General features: G+C 39.4%; 1 protein-coding gene across 3 annotated transcripts in view; it reads left to right on the top strand.

The window, feature by feature from the left end:
* Positions 1–1853: 1853 nt before the first annotated feature.
* LOC122801869 (immunoglobulin superfamily member 3-like) overlaps positions 1854–17142 on the top strand; it is a 757872-nt gene continuing 742583 nt past the window's right edge. For all 3 annotated transcript variants that reach the window (XM_044071531.1, XM_044071530.1, XM_044071532.1), the window contains exon 1: positions 1854–2000. The gene's annotated coding sequence lies outside the window, so the exon portion shown is untranslated. The remainder of the gene's footprint in view (positions 2001–17142) is intronic.

The raw sequence follows: 17142 nt of genomic DNA on the forward strand, positions 1-17142 counted from the left end.
AGGTTTGTAGAATAACATTTACTGAAGGATATTAAGTCTGAAACCCAAATGTCTGTTGTTAATAAGTTACTGCAATCCTTAATGATTTTCCAGATATTGCAGAGCTGACAAAAAATGTGAAGCAAAAATCTGGATATTCTGCAAAATTCCAGATAGTTGAGAGAGATGACCTGGGGTCAGGTAACTGTGTGGTGACTGAAACAATAATATTTATTGCTTTCAGTCAGGTATTGAAGACATTTTGAGGGGAAATTCTTTTTACTATGGAAATTTTAAGGGAGAATGGAAAGAATTCACATACTTCTGAACATAAAACCTATAAATGCAGGTAACATGCCTGTCAGTTATCATGATTTTGCAAACTGTCCCTGATTTTGCATCATAGTTTTGTTCTGTCCTTCATAAAATTTTAAATTTTTTGGTCAATTACTGACGATTGCAGTTAGTTAATAATGTCAAACATTAAGAATTTCATACTTCTAAGTTTTTCAGAAAGTGCATGTTAATGAAAAACATTTTGTTCTATTAATTTTTTTAAGCGGCACAGTGGTGCAGCAGTTAATGTTGTCGCCTCACAGCAAGAGGTTCTCCGGTTCGATTCTCGGCCGGGGTGCCTTCTGTGTGGAGTTTGCATGTTCTCCCTGTGTTCGCGTGGGTTTCCTCCGGGTACTCCGGTTTCCTCCCACATTCCAAAGACATGCATCTGGAGCATTTCTCCCCGGGCCTCCGCTGAAAACAGGCTCTGTGGAACCTAGTCGGACATTCCCGGTCAACAAATGTTAAATAAATAACTAAATAAAAATAAAATAAATAAATAAATAAGCAAATTTGAATATTTCGTTTTTAAATTGTCCCTGATTTTCATCCATTTGTTGAGGTGTTTTTTTTTTCACTCTGCAAAGGAAGATTTGTTATTCTGTTTTTTTTTCTCTCTTTTTTTTAAACAGCACTAATATTTTTTAAATTATATATTCTGAAAGAAGGGAAAATCATGACATGGTGGAGAATCTACACCAACTTTATTAATGCCAGGTCAATTTGATAAATTGACCTTTGCATGCTTAGAAGAGAATGGAGCTTATCTCAGCTAAAGACAGTCAACCCAAATGATGGCTATCTAAGCTAATGAATTTAGAGGCATCACACTGCATTTATGAAGAAAGACACGTGCTGACATTCCTGCTGCTGACTTCTGTAGCTTGTACATGCTGCCAAATCATCTACAAGGGTATAATAAACATAACATTTTCAATTGTGATGACATGAGGTTATTTTTTAGATGCATTGGTTACAAAATTTTGACTTTTAAAATCGATAATTTACTGGGGCAAAGAAATACAAAAATAGATAATTCTTCTTTTATGATGTAATTACAATGACTCTGTGAAGGAAATGACATTGCGTATAGGCAAATCCAGCATGCTTTACTGTTTTTGAGGGGTGCATGCAATGTTATATAGCCATAGGAAGGGTTGAACTGATGAGATTCCAGTCCCAAGCACTATGTGCTTTATTATCCTAAAAATGTAGTACAAACTGCATGCACTTCTGAGCATGATTTGTCCTTCCATGATGTCATCTTTGTTCTGATTCCTGATTCAAATGGCAATGACAACATTGATTATGTCATATCTTTAATTTTGTTTTTAAAAAATATATACATTAGGGCAATAAAAGGTACTTATGTTGTAGGAGAGGAAACCATAGTTGGTGAATAAATCTGAAACTTAGGGGGATACCTCCCTGTTACCATCTTTCAGAAGCCACAGTGACTCAGAACTCCATATGCAGGTCTTCTCCTTATGCTGGGTGTGTGCTGTTCCTTTAAGACAGACTATCTTTGCCCTAAACTGTGAAGTTGCTCGCAGACGCCTAGCGTGAGTTGTACATGAAACATGTGGATTTCTACTCACTAGTATCATTCTTTAGGCTGCTGAAAAGAACTATATCCTAGTCTTACTGAACTTGTTTTTTGTATTTCTTCACTGGACACAAAAATGGTAAGTTTTTTTTCTGATCTTTTACCAAAGTCTAACCGGGAGCTGAGATTACCTGCAGAAGGGGAAAGCTTCTTAACAGCAGGTGTTGGAAGTAGCAGTTTGTAGTTCTACATTTTTCTATCACTGTCTAGGTGTAGAACTAGCTGCACTGGTTTACTGAGACAGGGCTTTACATAATTGTTTTTGTCATCTGCTTTGGCACTCTGCCATATACCAAGCTATAGGTATGATGAAAACTGGGCATTAAGGTACTTAAGAGAACTGATTCATATGGGAGTGGTGTCTTTACAATATGACAAATACAGATAAATGTATTATTTGAGCACTGATGAATCACTGCTTGTTCTAAAGTGCTTCAACAGTTACAGAAAAATATGACTTAATTTGTAGTTTGAAAATACACGGGCTGTTTGGTGTTGTTATTGAGTAATTTATGTAAGCCTCTGTAAGTCATGAAATGCAAGTTCAAAAAATATGCGTATTGAAAAAGAAAGTTCTGTGGGGTATGAAAGAAATGTCATTACTGTACAGTTCAAGTAATAAAAGAACACAAAATTAGCAGCAAGTGATAAGGATTATACCAGGGCCACTCCTAAATTGTAAATATCCTGTTGGATTATGTCAAAATTGTTCCAAGTTTGCTAAATAACAACAAAGTTAAACAAAGAGAAAAAACATGCTAAGAATAAATGCATGTACATATTTATTATCATTAACTGCATACCTATAAACTCTATTTGGCCAAACTGTTATTCTAACTATATAAAGCTCATTCACTTCAGTGTAGTATGAACCTGGCCATGCTGCAATAGGGTCACATTCCAAGGGGATTTGTATTTGGTGCCTTGTGCTACCCTGAACTCTTAGGTTAGCACTAGGCTAATTGCCCTTGTGAGCCATTTTAAGCCTAACTGATTATCCTTTGTGAGACTCAAACCTTGCACCTTGTGTTTGTAAGACAAACCCCTTAACCATTAGGCCACCCTCCCAACCTCTTACTCCACACATGATTCTATAAAACATCTCCGGGATTCCTCCTGCCATTTAGGCCAATGAGAAATTGTAGAGGTGGATGTCCAAATCTTTGATGCCGCTGACAGTGTTGTAACCTTTAATGTTTACAACCAATGCAGTGGTATTGCCCACTGATATGAATGGGATGTATGTCAGCAGTCTAACTACAGACATTACATGAGGAGGGCCATGTGTGTGTAGTAACAATGCTGGCATGTAGGCAATGTCGTTTAAGTGTAGAGCATGCAAGTAATGCGGGTTTATTAACACAGGCACTTTTGTGCTTATAGGAGATAAGCTTGTAGTATTATCTTGCAAAGATCAGTACAATTACATCACCAAGGGAGTGGTGTATGCGGCAACCTGTTTATCCCGTTTTGTGTTTTATATAGGTAAAACTGACAAATGTCTCACAGTAAGGATTTATCAGCATATTTATACTATTAAACAGTATAATAAGAACACCTCAGCTAGACTTGTGGAAATGTGCCATAGTTTTGATAAGTTTGTCTTTTTTATACTGGAAAAGGTTAAATGTAACCGCAGAGGTGGGGACTGGACTAATTTTTGACTGATGGAGTTTTTACAGCAAATAACTTAGAATGCTGACTAACTTCCAGGTATTACTGACACTGTCTCTTTAACCTGCATGTTGAAATTAATATTAAGTAGCTGTATTTACATAACACACAATGTGCCTCTTCACTATACAACAAGTGTATCTTGCTGCATTTATTCATTCTGAAGAAGTCTGTATTCTAAATAAATGAAATTGCTCAGTTTTGTTAATTAAAGGTTATTGTTTTGTACATATTTGCCTGGTGTTTTTTTTTTTTTTTTTGTGAATTGGCAACTTTGATAGATTTTGAACTAAATGCTGATTTTAAATATATAAATATAAATATTTCTTACCATTGACTTCAAACCTATAAACTTTACTCCACCAAACTGCTATTCTGACTACATAAATCTATTTCACTTTGGTTTACTATGAACCTGGTCATGCTGCAATAAGGTCAAATTCCGAGGTGATTTGTATTTGGTGCAGCATGCTACTGTGAGCTGGTACTCCATTTACACTTCTATAAAACATATCCACAATTCCTCCTGCCACGTAAACCAATGAAGAATCGTAATGGTGTTTGAATGATTCCAAATCTCTGATGTTGCTTATATTTGCTGCTAGACTTAGAATGTGTAACTGACATAGACATTCCATTTTATATTCAATGCAGTGGTGTTGCCCATTTTTATGAATGGAATGTTCTGATAGATGGAGTAACTCCTTATGTTGTCAGTGTAACTGCAGACATTACATGGGGAAGGACATATGCATGAAGTAATAATGCTGGCGTACAGGGGAAGCAATATGCAAAAGCTCTGAAGTGTTCCATCAGCCTATGTAATAGCTGTGCTCATGTCCTGCAGATATGCTCTTCTTGCTGTCCCCTCTTATGCAGGGGATGAGAGTAAATGACTTGTGCACTATAACAGCACACAGTCGCTGCGTGTCTCCTATTATTTTATATATTGTCTGTAATGCTGCAGCATAACAGGGTTTGACTTGCCATGCCTACAGTAATATGGATGAATTATATGTGGTGCTGTTAAACTAAATGTCCTAAAGGACTGTCTGATGTGAAATGCATTTATGCCAGAAAGAACTTACAAGATTCATTAACACAGAATGTTTCTGAATTCTGTTAACCTTCTGTTGCATATTTTTTAAATAAATACAGCAACGGTCCCAGCATATATTCTGGAGTTAGATAGGCATTCTCTGCCTCTTAGTATGACATCATAATTGGGTGGGGAGAAAGAGCAGATTACTAAATGTGGGTAGATTTGCAAGATAGTAAAAGCCCTTTGCAAATGGCTTTTTTTGGAATTTGGCCCACTGTGTATTACATATAAACTAATGCCATTGTGTATATTTCTTTATTTATTTAAATGTTTTTTCTGTAGTACAACACTAATTCAAGTGGCTAATTTTCAGGCCAGTCTGGCGAGAAAATATTTTTAAACAATTTGTATAGTAATAAATGCTATAGAAACATTTGGCAATTTGAACCATAAAACAGGATATTTAATTCAGTAAGAAGTTAATGAAAACATACACATAATACAAACTATCCAGTCCATAAAAACAGTGGGTTGAGCAAACAGACATAGAGGATACACATAAATTAGGGCATTCTAGGTATGTGGACTATAATTTGCTCTGTGATGGGATACAAAAGTTAGAGATGCTATTTTTATCTGTCTATCTGTCTTATTCATACAGCTAGATAGCTGTATTGCAGGTGCTGTGAAAAGCACTTTTGGCTAGCATCAAAGATAAAAACAATAATAATTTCAAGAATTTTGACTTATGAATGGGTCTCGTTTCCATTGTGTTATTAGAAACCCAAAAGATTTGGAGAAATTAAACCTATATCTATCTACGTATATATCTATATCTATATATAAGTTCATATGTAAATCTTAGTTGTTGATGTTATATTGTATTATATTATATTACATCATATCATCATAATCAACTCCTATTTTCTGTTTCACATTTGGTGAGCGGTTGTTTCAATTTTCACCACCTTTCTTGATTTAGAGCAACTCCCTTACATGTCAGCTATCATAAGTCTTGTCTCATGCCATCCATCTATTTCCTGATTTTGTGTTCCTGTCCTTTCTGACTTCTTCCAGTCTCACTTAAATCTGCTTTATCAAATCATTTTCTACTTTACTGCACATGTGACTGAATCACCATAATCTATTCTCATTTTCCTTCTTTGCAATCGGTGCTACTTTGGTTTCCATTCTGTTGTCCTGATTTCTTCATCTGTCCCACAATGTGCAACCTACTACTCATCTCAGACACTTCATATCCATCACTTCAAGCTTCCTCAGCTCTTCGCCCTCCACAGTTGCAATAGTTGATCATTCTGGTTGCATATAATCATATTCAATATTTACAAAGTGATAATATGAAGTAAAAAATCCACTTTGCCTCCATACAGAGAAATGTTTTACATTTTTATTTGAAGGAAATACAGGCCTGAATACTTTTAGTGTGCAAGACAGAAGTTTCTAGAGTTCTGAGGCAATGGTTGGCAATATGAAGTTTGGTACATGGTGTTTGAAGTATAGGTCTGGGCGTGGGGGCCAAACTAAGTTGATAGTTTGAGAATCTGGGTATTAGATGACTGACTAGAAAGGGGAAGAACCAGAATGTTATAATTGTGAATATGAAGGAGTTTAGAAGTAGACAAAAGTTTTGCTTTATAGGTTGTATTTTGCTTTGGCTAGTGTACGGCAATGATGTATGGGTGATAGGGAGCTATATGTGCATACATGATTCTGACTTAGACAGGCTTTTCTTTCAGATAGCAGATATAACAGACACAGTGTGTTCAATTACACTTAGAGGATCTCATTCCCAGTTGTAGCTCTGCTTTCTGGTGAAAGAAAGAAAGTATGACATTTCTGTGCAGCAGAAGAGTAGCTGATTATTTTTCCTTTATTATATTAATTTGGGAAAATCTAAGTGATGGTTGAGGTGTACTCCAAGCCAGCATAAGGGGTGTTTTCCTCTATTTGCTCTAGAATGCATATGATGATTGCAACAGTGTATCACAGCTGGTTTGTGTGATGTGTCTGTTCATTTGGTTGATTTTATGAATTTATTTTTTTTTTGTGTCATCAGTATAAAAGATTCTTTGGTTTATCAGGAATTACCTTCTTAATAGTACTATAATAAACAAAGAGGCTGTGCAACAGCTGGGTGTGAGTAATGGAGAAGCCATAATATAGAGTTAATAAGCATGTCCCCTTTTTTGCATTCTTTCTATGTCCAGTATTTATCTGATTTTACAGCCCTAACCTAAATGTAAATTTTAGGAGAATTTGCAGTCTGGAATAAAACTGGAACACAAGGCACATGATTTTCTTAGGAGGTAGTGGATTTTTACCAAAGAAAAGGTATAGTTTTTCATCAAGAAAAGAATATGAAGTCTGTGATATTATGGTTGTATAGACTGGGATGATCTTCCTCACCCCACCAATTAATATGCTGGCCGTGGTCTCAGTGCTGATATATATATATATATATATATATATATATATATATATATATATATATATAAAATTATATAGGGAAATGGGCTTTAAATTCATACCACTGTCACCAATAAATATAGAAATTAAAAACAAAAGAAAACATTTAATATAGATATGCATACATAAATAAGCTGTTCTTAACAGTGTCTAACAAATGAAGACTGCTCCCTTTGGATATGACCCCCACCAGTCCCTTCCAGAAAAGTTCACACTAAGTAGCTGTAGAGTGGAATTTAAAAGTCTGAACCAGATAGTTGCATTACTGGTTTATCAAGGGAAGGTATGTCTTGATTAAACTATAACACTCACACACAGACACACGCACACACACACACACACACACACACACACACACACACACACACACACACACACACACACACACACACACACACACACCCACGCACACCCACGCACACACACGCACACACACGCACACACACACACACACACACACACACACACACACACACACACACACACACACACACACACACACACACACACACACACACACACACACATACATGCAAATTTACAGGGTAGGCTGGTAATAATGTTCAGTTCTACAACCTTCATTTCTCCTTCTTTGGTAGTTTACTGCCACCAGTCACACCAGTCTGGCATAACACAGTTACAATTTGCTGTATCAATCCTGAAAATGATCCAGCTGTAATATAAAACATTATGGTAGGAAAACTAACTCTCTGTCTCTGTGTTTTTGAAGGGTGGATGCTAACAGTTATAAGTATTAACCACAGTGCAGTTACCCTTATATAAACTAGCATTTTCCCTACTACAAGCATTTAAAATTGAATAAATAAAATTCTTTACTAAAATAAGTTAAGTAATGCAGTGTAATTGTTATATAAATAGGTACACTATTGCACAAAAAGGTACAAAACAATATGTTTCAAAACCGGCAGATGTCATTTAGAAAAACAATGCCTATTTAATTACCTACTTATAAATGTATCCTCTTGATAAAGAGCTACTAGAATCTCTCTGCAGTACATAGCAGGTAAAGCAAATGGGAATTAACTCTGATGCTAAGATACAGAAAGCCCTGAGGTAGGCACATCCAAGTCAGAACTGAATAGAAAATGGTAGCAGCTCCAGAATTCCAAGGAGAGTGTCACTTATCCTGAAGATCCCTGAGGCATGGCCTAAGTAAGACATCAAAAGATAGTATTTGGTCAGTAACATTGTTTCAGCTTACTTTAAAAGTCTTTAGGCTTTTCCCGGTTAGGGATCGCCACAGCAGATCACCGGTCCACTTATGATTGGCAGTAGATTTGTATGGTGTTGAGTTGCCAGCATGGCACCCAACCTTTGAGGAAGGCACACCCACTCATGCATGCATGTCTTTAAGGTTCACTCGACCATGGGGAGGACATGCAGACTCCACACAGAAGGCAATCCAGGTGAGAATTGAATCAGAGAGCCTCTTGCTGTGAGGTGACAATGCTAACCGCTGCACCACGGCGGCCTCTATTCTTTCAGATTACTACCCCCTTTCAAAGAGTCTACAGTACTTTCCTTCCATGGTAGTCAAAATTTAAATCTAAAGAATAGCTCTTCTGGAAGGGTTCCAGATTAGTGAAGCAATGCATTGACTTTTGGAAAGTATCTGCTAGGAAGCACAAATCTTTGCTAATGTGAACATATGTGTGTGTGTGTGTGTGTGTGTGTGTGTGTGTGTGTGTGTGTGTGTGTGTGTGTGTGTGTGTGTGTGTGTGTATGTGTGTGCTTCTGTCGGTGTGTGTCTGGTTACCCATCCCAACAGAAAATACAGTTTAATTTACATCTTATACTGCATGATTTTCGTTTTTGCTGTACCTTTATAGTAGAGTTAAACATTTCACATATTTTACGTTTCTCAGCTTTGATGCATCTTCATTAAAAATGTACAATGTTTACCTCTCTTTACATTTTCTACACTTCTCCTCACTTTCCAGACCTCAGGTGGGCTTTCTTGAGTCCACCACCAGGAAACAAAGCTTTAGCAGAAGGTGAATCTCTTTTAGCTATACTACACAGTTCTTTTTCTTTGACAGACTATCTGCACTGGTGTTGCTGGCACCAGTTCTGTGATAGATTGTCAGTTTGTAGGCTGTAATTCCAAGCTCCATTTGAATACCTTTACCATTTTGACTACAGGCTGTGCTGTATAATCACTTTGGAGCATCTACCCACACAAGGAATTTTTATTGCAATCAATACTAACTAGCAGCAGGATCTCTTCATTGAGCTTTTCACATGCCGTCTTGCAGGCCAGTATCCACAGTCTTATCTGTTTTTATCAAGTATGGTCTGTAAGTGGAATGGCTATTGTGCTCTAGTGACCTTGTTACTCATAACAATGATGTTATCTACTGTTTTGCAACAGAGGTAGGTCATGCCTGAATAGTCAACACATTGCCAGGCTGTGCATGAATGTTACCACTACCTATCCCGTAACCAAGATAAAATACTTTTGCCATTCCTACCTGACATTTATTTGCCTTAATAATTAACCCTACCATTTTTAATCTGCTCAGCTACTCTTTAAGATGTTAAAAAATGCTCCTGGCTGGACCGACTGTAGACTACATTATTATCTAGCAAAAGCATGGTCTCTAGCCAGGGTGTGATCCACCAGCATCTGGGAAGTTGCTGAAGCATTTTTCCAATCAAGAGCGTTTTCATGAACTCATACAACTCAAAAGGATTTACAAAATCTACTCTCTTCCTTGCTGCAGGTGCCAAGGACACTTGTCGGTAACCAGTAGTCAGACAAGTATTATATACTTGGCTCCCAAATGCTTGAAGACTTCATCTGTCCCAGATATGAGGTAAGCATCTGCGCTTGTATCACTATTCAGTTTTCTATAGTCTACACATAATCTGGTGCTCCCATATTTCTTTGGCACCAGCAGTATCTGTGAGGACTATGGATGTTTGGATTTGTAGATTATATCAACTTCAAAATCTTATACAGGTCTATTCTCATGGTTTGCTAGCCATGATCAGGCACCTTATAATCAGCCTGTTTGATGGACAGTTATGTTCCATTGTGCACATGGTGCTCCACCATGTGAGTACACCCTGGAAGAGAGCATGTTCACATTTCCCCAAACTCCTGTAGCACTGCTCAGGTTTCTGGATGCTAGACAGGAGATAACTAGTGTGGAAGTATTACATCATTCACTGACTTGTGAAACAGAGCCTACCTAAGAATTGTCTGTTACAAGATAGCCTTTTCATTCCTCCTGGAACTCAAAACAGATACTAAGTGCCAGTATCCCATCATCATGATAGGGCTTCATTGTGTTAATGTGGTAGAGTTTGTGTTTCTGCCTGACAACTTCACTACATAACTGACACCATTTACCTTATATACAACAGTGAAATGACCCTCCTTTGTTATCTGTAGCATATTTGGCAAAATTAGAATAAGCAGCTTTACCCTTTGTCCAACAGTATAATCTTGGGCTTTTGCTGTCTGATCATACCTGACCTTTTGCTGCTGTTATGTTTGGGCTAGATGCTTCTGTATCATCCTCAGGAGCACCCTAATCCTACTGAAATGCAATGCATACTCCACAATAGACTCCTTGTGGGAACTGCATTCACCCTACTAGTTAAATCAAGTTTAGAGACCCCTCATCCAGTGTCCATATAATATCTCAAATAGACAAAAAATGTGGATTCATGGACCACCTTTATGGATACAAGCTTAAGATGGAACAGATCCTTGTGCCACACACACACCTAAACTGATTTGTGAATGCAGGTAATATGGTCTTATGAGAAGAATTAAACCTATTCACCAGATCATTTGTTTGTGTAAGGAGGGAGTAGTCTTTCAATGTTTTACTCCACAATGCCTCCTGAAACAGGTCAGTAGGTTTGACATGAAGCTAGCAACTCTGTCTGTTTCTGTTTACTGGGGAAATTTGCCATCTTCTGCAATTCAACAGGGAACAGAGCTACTACTTTAGGGTATCTAGTAACATAATCCTCAACTAGAAAGATGTAACTCTTATCTGTAACAGTTGAGGTACTAAGATGACTTTGGAAAGACAAAAAACACACCTGGAAATTACCTCATTGATTATATACCCCAAAAACTAGACCATCTGGTAAATGTTCAAGGAATGCATGTTGACAGTCACCTGAGCTTTTACCACCATGTGTCTACTCTAGTGAGAAAAATCATTCTATTTTGTACAACTTGTAAGTTAGGGCATGGCATCCAAGTCAAAGGAGGTAATTGTTCCATTTTACTCAGCTCTCATCAGACCAGTTATTGAGTACAAAGCACCAGTTAGCATATATCTGCCCTGGCACTTGAGAGACCACAGAGGTTCTTCACAACTGGGAGTAAACAACAAGCCCTATGCAGACCATCTCAAAGTCCTATGTCTGTAGTCACTCTCCCATAGACTACTATGTGGTGATCTATGCCTATCCTATAAAGAATTCTCTAATGCCACACTGATGGATTTGTTACACATTCACAAAACAAATAGCAGCAGAAATATCCAAACTTAAACCTCATCTGCGACATAAACAGGACATGTTGGACAGATAGGTACAAGCCTCAAAAATTACCCCCTCTCTTGAATGTGAGGCAAAGCTCATCCCTAACCATATTCAAATGTCACTTGAACTAGTGGTGGGAAATTGCAAATTTACTGCTGGTTTGGCACCTATGTCCCTAATGTACAGAGACAGCCAGCTTGATGTGTACAAGCCTATATCGTAGCTGTAAAATTCCTTGGAATATTGATACCTGTCAGCAATATTTTGGTAAATTTGGTGCAAGCTTGGCTAGGCTTAAGATGGCTCTTGGGACAACAGCCAGGTGGGTACTTATGAACCTATGAACCTATGATGCACAATGTCAACCTTTAAAATGGTTCTTCATTTACAGAGCAAAAGCACAAAGGCAGCCTTGGCTCTAACTATTTCCTTTTCAACCTTTTGGCACTGTTCACAGGTCTTGCATTGCCCTCTCATATGTAAGCAATGCCTGTCTATAACAAAGTTTTGCATAACCCTGCTTTTCATATGCTTTATACCCATATGAGCTAAAAAGGAATATCATGGGCTATGGCTAAAAGCACCCATTGGAAAGCCATTAGGATTATCAGATACTGTATCACTTTCCTAGTAGCACTTCTTCAGGAATCCATTCTATATACAGCTTCTCTTGGGATAGGGTCATAGGTTCATAGGTATGTACTAGGCTATCGGCCCTAGGGCCTATATAAGCCTAGCCAAATGAGGTTCCCTGGCTTTTGCCAGCCAAGAAAATTATTTTTCTGTGCCCCTGTTGAGCACTGCCACAGCAGTGATCCCCGGGGTGAATTTCCTGTTTCCCATCCAGTTGTCAAGATTTCTCTGAAAGAGGGCTAATGAGGAGCTCTGCTTGACATGAATAGGTAGCCTGTTCCAGAGCATGGGAAGTCTCTAGGACAGGAATCTATCCCTCCAGCATGCTCTGTTTATTGTGGTGACAAGGTTTAGGTCCCTGGAGCATGTGACTCAGAGAGATTGGGATTTCTTTAAGTGTAGCATGTCCATCAGATCTGGGTTAGACATGGCTTTGTATGTTAGGCAGAGGTCGCCTCTGAGTAGGCGATATGTGACGGAGTAGAGCTGGAGGTTTTTGAGACGGTCTGCGTATGGCATCTGTTTGAGGCTGGTAATCCTCCTAGTGAGGTATTTCTGTGGCCTTTCTAGTTGTTGTAGATGTCTTGTGAGGTGCATGCCAAATGGGGTGTTGTACTCCATAATGGGTTTGATGAGGGATGAGTAGAGAGGAATGATGATGTCTCTTTTTCTAGAGGAGAACCCCTTTGTGATGAGGTGTGCCATTTAGAAGGATTTCCTGACCTACTGTGGTGACACGATTATCAAAGGAGGGACTACTGTCCACCTGTGTCCCAACTAAGGTCTCTTATCACACTTTTGGTGTTTAGTAGGCTATCGCTTATGTGGTACATCATGGGTACAGTGTTTTTCCCAAAGGGGATGACAATGCACTTCTTGGCATTGAGCTTTAGGCCATGACTCTGACACCAAGCATCAGTCTCAGTGAGGCCTCTTTGTAGAATGTCCACATCATTAGAAGAATCTATTATGGCTCCTAGTTTGCAGTCATTTGTGAATTTCATTAGCCAGAGACCAGCTGTATTAGCCTGGACTTCAGAGAAGTAAATACTGAACAGGCGAGGTCCCAGGACCGAACCCTGTGGTACGCCACTTGTCACTTGTCTTGAAGTTGGATTTGGAGTCAGCTACTTTCACTGTGTGGGTTCTGTCAGTGAGCCAGTTGGCCACCCATCTTGTGACATATGGATTTATGCCTAGTCCAGTGAGTTTATCTATAATACCAGAGTGAGGGATGGTGCTGAAAGCCTTGGCGAGGTCAAGATAGGCTGTGTGCACCACCTTACCCTCGTCTACGGTTCTGGTGACTGCTTTGAAGAAGTAAATCAGGTTTAGGAGGCATGATCTACCTTTTACAAACCCAAACTGAGTGGGGTCCAGAGTTTGGAGGTTGCCTATGTCTTTGTTTATAAGCTCCAGGATGATGCATTCCATGGCCTTGCAGACCGGACTCATCAGGCTAATGGGGGTGGTAGTTCCCAGGGTCAGTAGTGGCACACCCTTTATGGAATGGGATAACCATCGCTGTGTGCCATTCCATAGGCACAAAGCCTGAAGTGAGGCTATGGTTTTACATGGTACTTAGGTGCGGTGCCAGTTCATTCTGTAGTTCATGCAGAATGCAGCCTGGGATGTTGTCTGGTCTCATGGATGCTGTGTTCTTGGCTTTGGAGAGTGTGGTCTTTATCTGTGTGTCCAAGATTACAGGAGCTTTGCAATCTTCTGCTATGGAGATGGACTCTTTGTGGGGTGCGGGTGGGGGGGTAAAGTTTGCACTGAACCTGTCTGCCAGGATTTTGGCAATATCACTTGATTCAGTAAATGTAGTGCCATTGTGCTGTTCCAAGCAGATCTGAGTGTTGCCATTGAAATGCTTGACATAGCTGTAGAAAGCTTTGTGGTTGTCTTTAGAATCCATGGTGATTTTATTTTTGTAACTAGCTTTGGAGGATTTTATGAGGGATCTCAGCTTCTTGCTGAGGCGGACCAGGGAGTTCTTGCAATCATGGGATTTTACTCTTTTTTGCAACAGTTTCTTCCTTCTGTTGTAGAGTTTGTTTATAGTAGGGGATCACCAGATTGGCTACCTTTTTTGGAGGATAGCGTCTTGGTTCTGTTGAGGATGGCACGGTCCATGCACTCGTGTATATTATACAGTGCTTTTCTATATGATTCAGCAGTCACGTCTCTATTTTCCATCTGTGTGGGTGACGTGAAGTTGGCCACTTCTGACTTAAGAAGCATGAAGTTGGCTTTGGAGAAATTTTTTACGGTGGTTTCCCTAATGGGGAGTGGGGGCATAATATGGATGTCTAGGGTGATTAGCTTGTGGTCGGACCTGACCAGCGAGAAGTTGACCTCTGGTGTGGAGCATCTGTTACCCATATTGGTAATGAAAAGGTCCAGGATGTTGCTGCCCCTGGTAGGGGTATGGACAAGCTGATCCAGGGCGTTGGAATTGATGAATTCCAGAAAACACTGGGCAGATAAGTTAGTACATGAGTAGTTTTCCCAGTTGATGGTGGGGTAGTTGAAATCTCCCAATATTAGGGTATTGGGCTGTACCTTAATATTATCCAGTATATTGAGAAACATGGAGTGGGGGTCCTGGGGCATGGCGGGGGCTCTGTAACAAGCTACAACCTGAATTGCAGTCTTGCCCAGTGTTAATTATACTTGGATAATTTTGGATGCATTATGTTGAGCAACTATCCTGGAGGTGTGGCTATTCTTTATGAATATGGACATGCCTCCTCCTTTAGTGTTTCGGTCCAGGTTAGGTGGCCAAAAGGTGTGGTAAGAATTGTAGCCTGGTAATGCAGGGGTGCTCTCTGGAGCCTTAATCCAGGTCTCTGTCACTGCACAGATGTCAATGTTCTCCATCTTAAGGAGTGCCTCGAGTGAGTGCATTTTGAGGTTCAGACTTCTACCATTGACTATCATTACCATTAGATTTTGCTTGTTTGTATCTACTATGGTGGTGCGTTTGATGTTTGAGCCTTGCCTAAAAAAGACACTATAGGGGCAGTAAGAGCCTTAGCCAGTATCCAGAATCCTGGATGGAACAGGTGCAAGCCATCTCTGGCAAAGCATCATGGCCTGCCGATCATGTCATCTCAGGCAGACAGATACTGGATCCCCTTGGAATGACACCAGAAGTTTAGCCAATTGTTGAAGTCAGTCATTTTGTCCTTGTACTGTAGTGTCATTCTGGGTGATGGCAGGATTCTACTTAGGGCTAGTGTCATACCTGCCTGGGCCACATGGTCAGAGTTCCTTCATGTCTCTTTTCATGTAGTCCAGGGAGGTACGTCTCAGGTCATTCACTCCAACATGGACAATGACAGAGTCATATTTGTACTTGTTTTGGAGTGACCTGAATGTGAGTGTTATATGGTGGATCCTGGCACCCAACAGGCAGCTGACAGTAACATTCTCCTTGTTTAGCCTGGTGAGAGGGACATCAGTGTACCTGACTATAGAGTCGCCAGTGCTTAGTGTTTGGGTACGTTGTTTTGCCTTATGGGCTGAGGTTGAGAAGCACACTGATTCTGTGGGCTATGCGTTGTTCGGGTAAAGTTTGGGGGTGATGGTTGCTTGCATTTCAGCTTTGGAGGTCTCTGTTGTTTAGGCAGAGTTTTATTGAGAGCCTCTGCAAATGTAGGTGTGTGTTTTGTGTTACTATGTGTGGGTTTGGGTGGTGCAGGTTTTGATGGACTATGTGTAGAGTGCGGTGTGGTGTTTACCTTCTCCTCCTGACTGTCTAGTCCAGTCTTGGCTGGAGAGAGTTTGGCTTCCAGTTTGGCTATATAAGTGCATCTCTCACAGTCTGTAGTGTTGGGTGGTAGCAAGAGAGGGTTGTCAATGTACATGAGGCAACTGCTACATTGCCCCAAGATGCCCAGATTCATCGGGTGGACAGGAGAAAACACTGGGAGCTGACCCTTAGACATGCCTGGTTAGTGCTTATTAATTTAAGTACTAAGAATGGATTTCTTCTTGATAAGTGAGGAAAGTTGAGTGCTAGAGTAATTTGTAGATTATTTAGTGCTTGCAATGAGATTTGGACGGTACTAAAACTAGAAAACTGCCTAGTTCTAAGGTAAAATCTGAAGAGCAGACTTTTTGGCACGATGCACAAAACAGCACAAACACGGGGTTTTAACAGAAAGATGAAAGGGATAGAAATAGCCTAAAATGGCCAATAAAACTACAGCTTCTGAGCTGAAACCACTCCTCCAGCGACAGATAGGCTGTTCAAAGCTCACCACTTTCACTGATGAATAGAGAAGCTTCCCTCTTTCTTAGAAAGGTCTGGGCAACAAAGAAACTTACAAACAGCCCAGAATTCAGCAAAATCTGAAAACCGGACTCTACTGGTTCTAGAAAGGTGGAAAACGAATAGAGAGATAGGATTTTTTTTTTGCAAAAGTTAAAACAGATACAGGAATACAAACACTTTTAAAGCAGAAAAATGGCTATCACACTTGCGTGTGTAGTCCTTAACAGTTAAACAGTTGAAAAACACTTAAAACAATCAAAGTGCAAACAGTATAAGAATTCAAAAAAACAGTTCAAATAAGTAGCAAAGTTAATAAAAAATGGTCAGAATAATGCGGCTAGCAAAAATAAGCAATGAAAAGCAAAACAGAGGTACTTAATCCACTCAAAGTTTCCCTTTTTTCTCTCTCCTGCTCTAGGACTCTGCAGGACACCCAGGCATGCTCTTGCTGAGGTAATACAATCAGAAGCAAAAAAACAATGCCAGTAAATATATAAAATAATTCAGTCAGCAAATATATAAAATTAAGACAATGCAGAACTCTGAAAAGTTAAAGTGCCAAGAATTATACTT

This window comes from Protopterus annectens, chromosome 5.part0, assembly GCF_019279795.1.
Source record: "Protopterus annectens isolate FY-2018-M chromosome 5.part0, PAN1.0, whole genome shotgun sequence".
NCBI classification, from domain to species: domain Eukaryota; kingdom Metazoa; phylum Chordata; order Ceratodontiformes; family Protopteridae; genus Protopterus; species Protopterus annectens.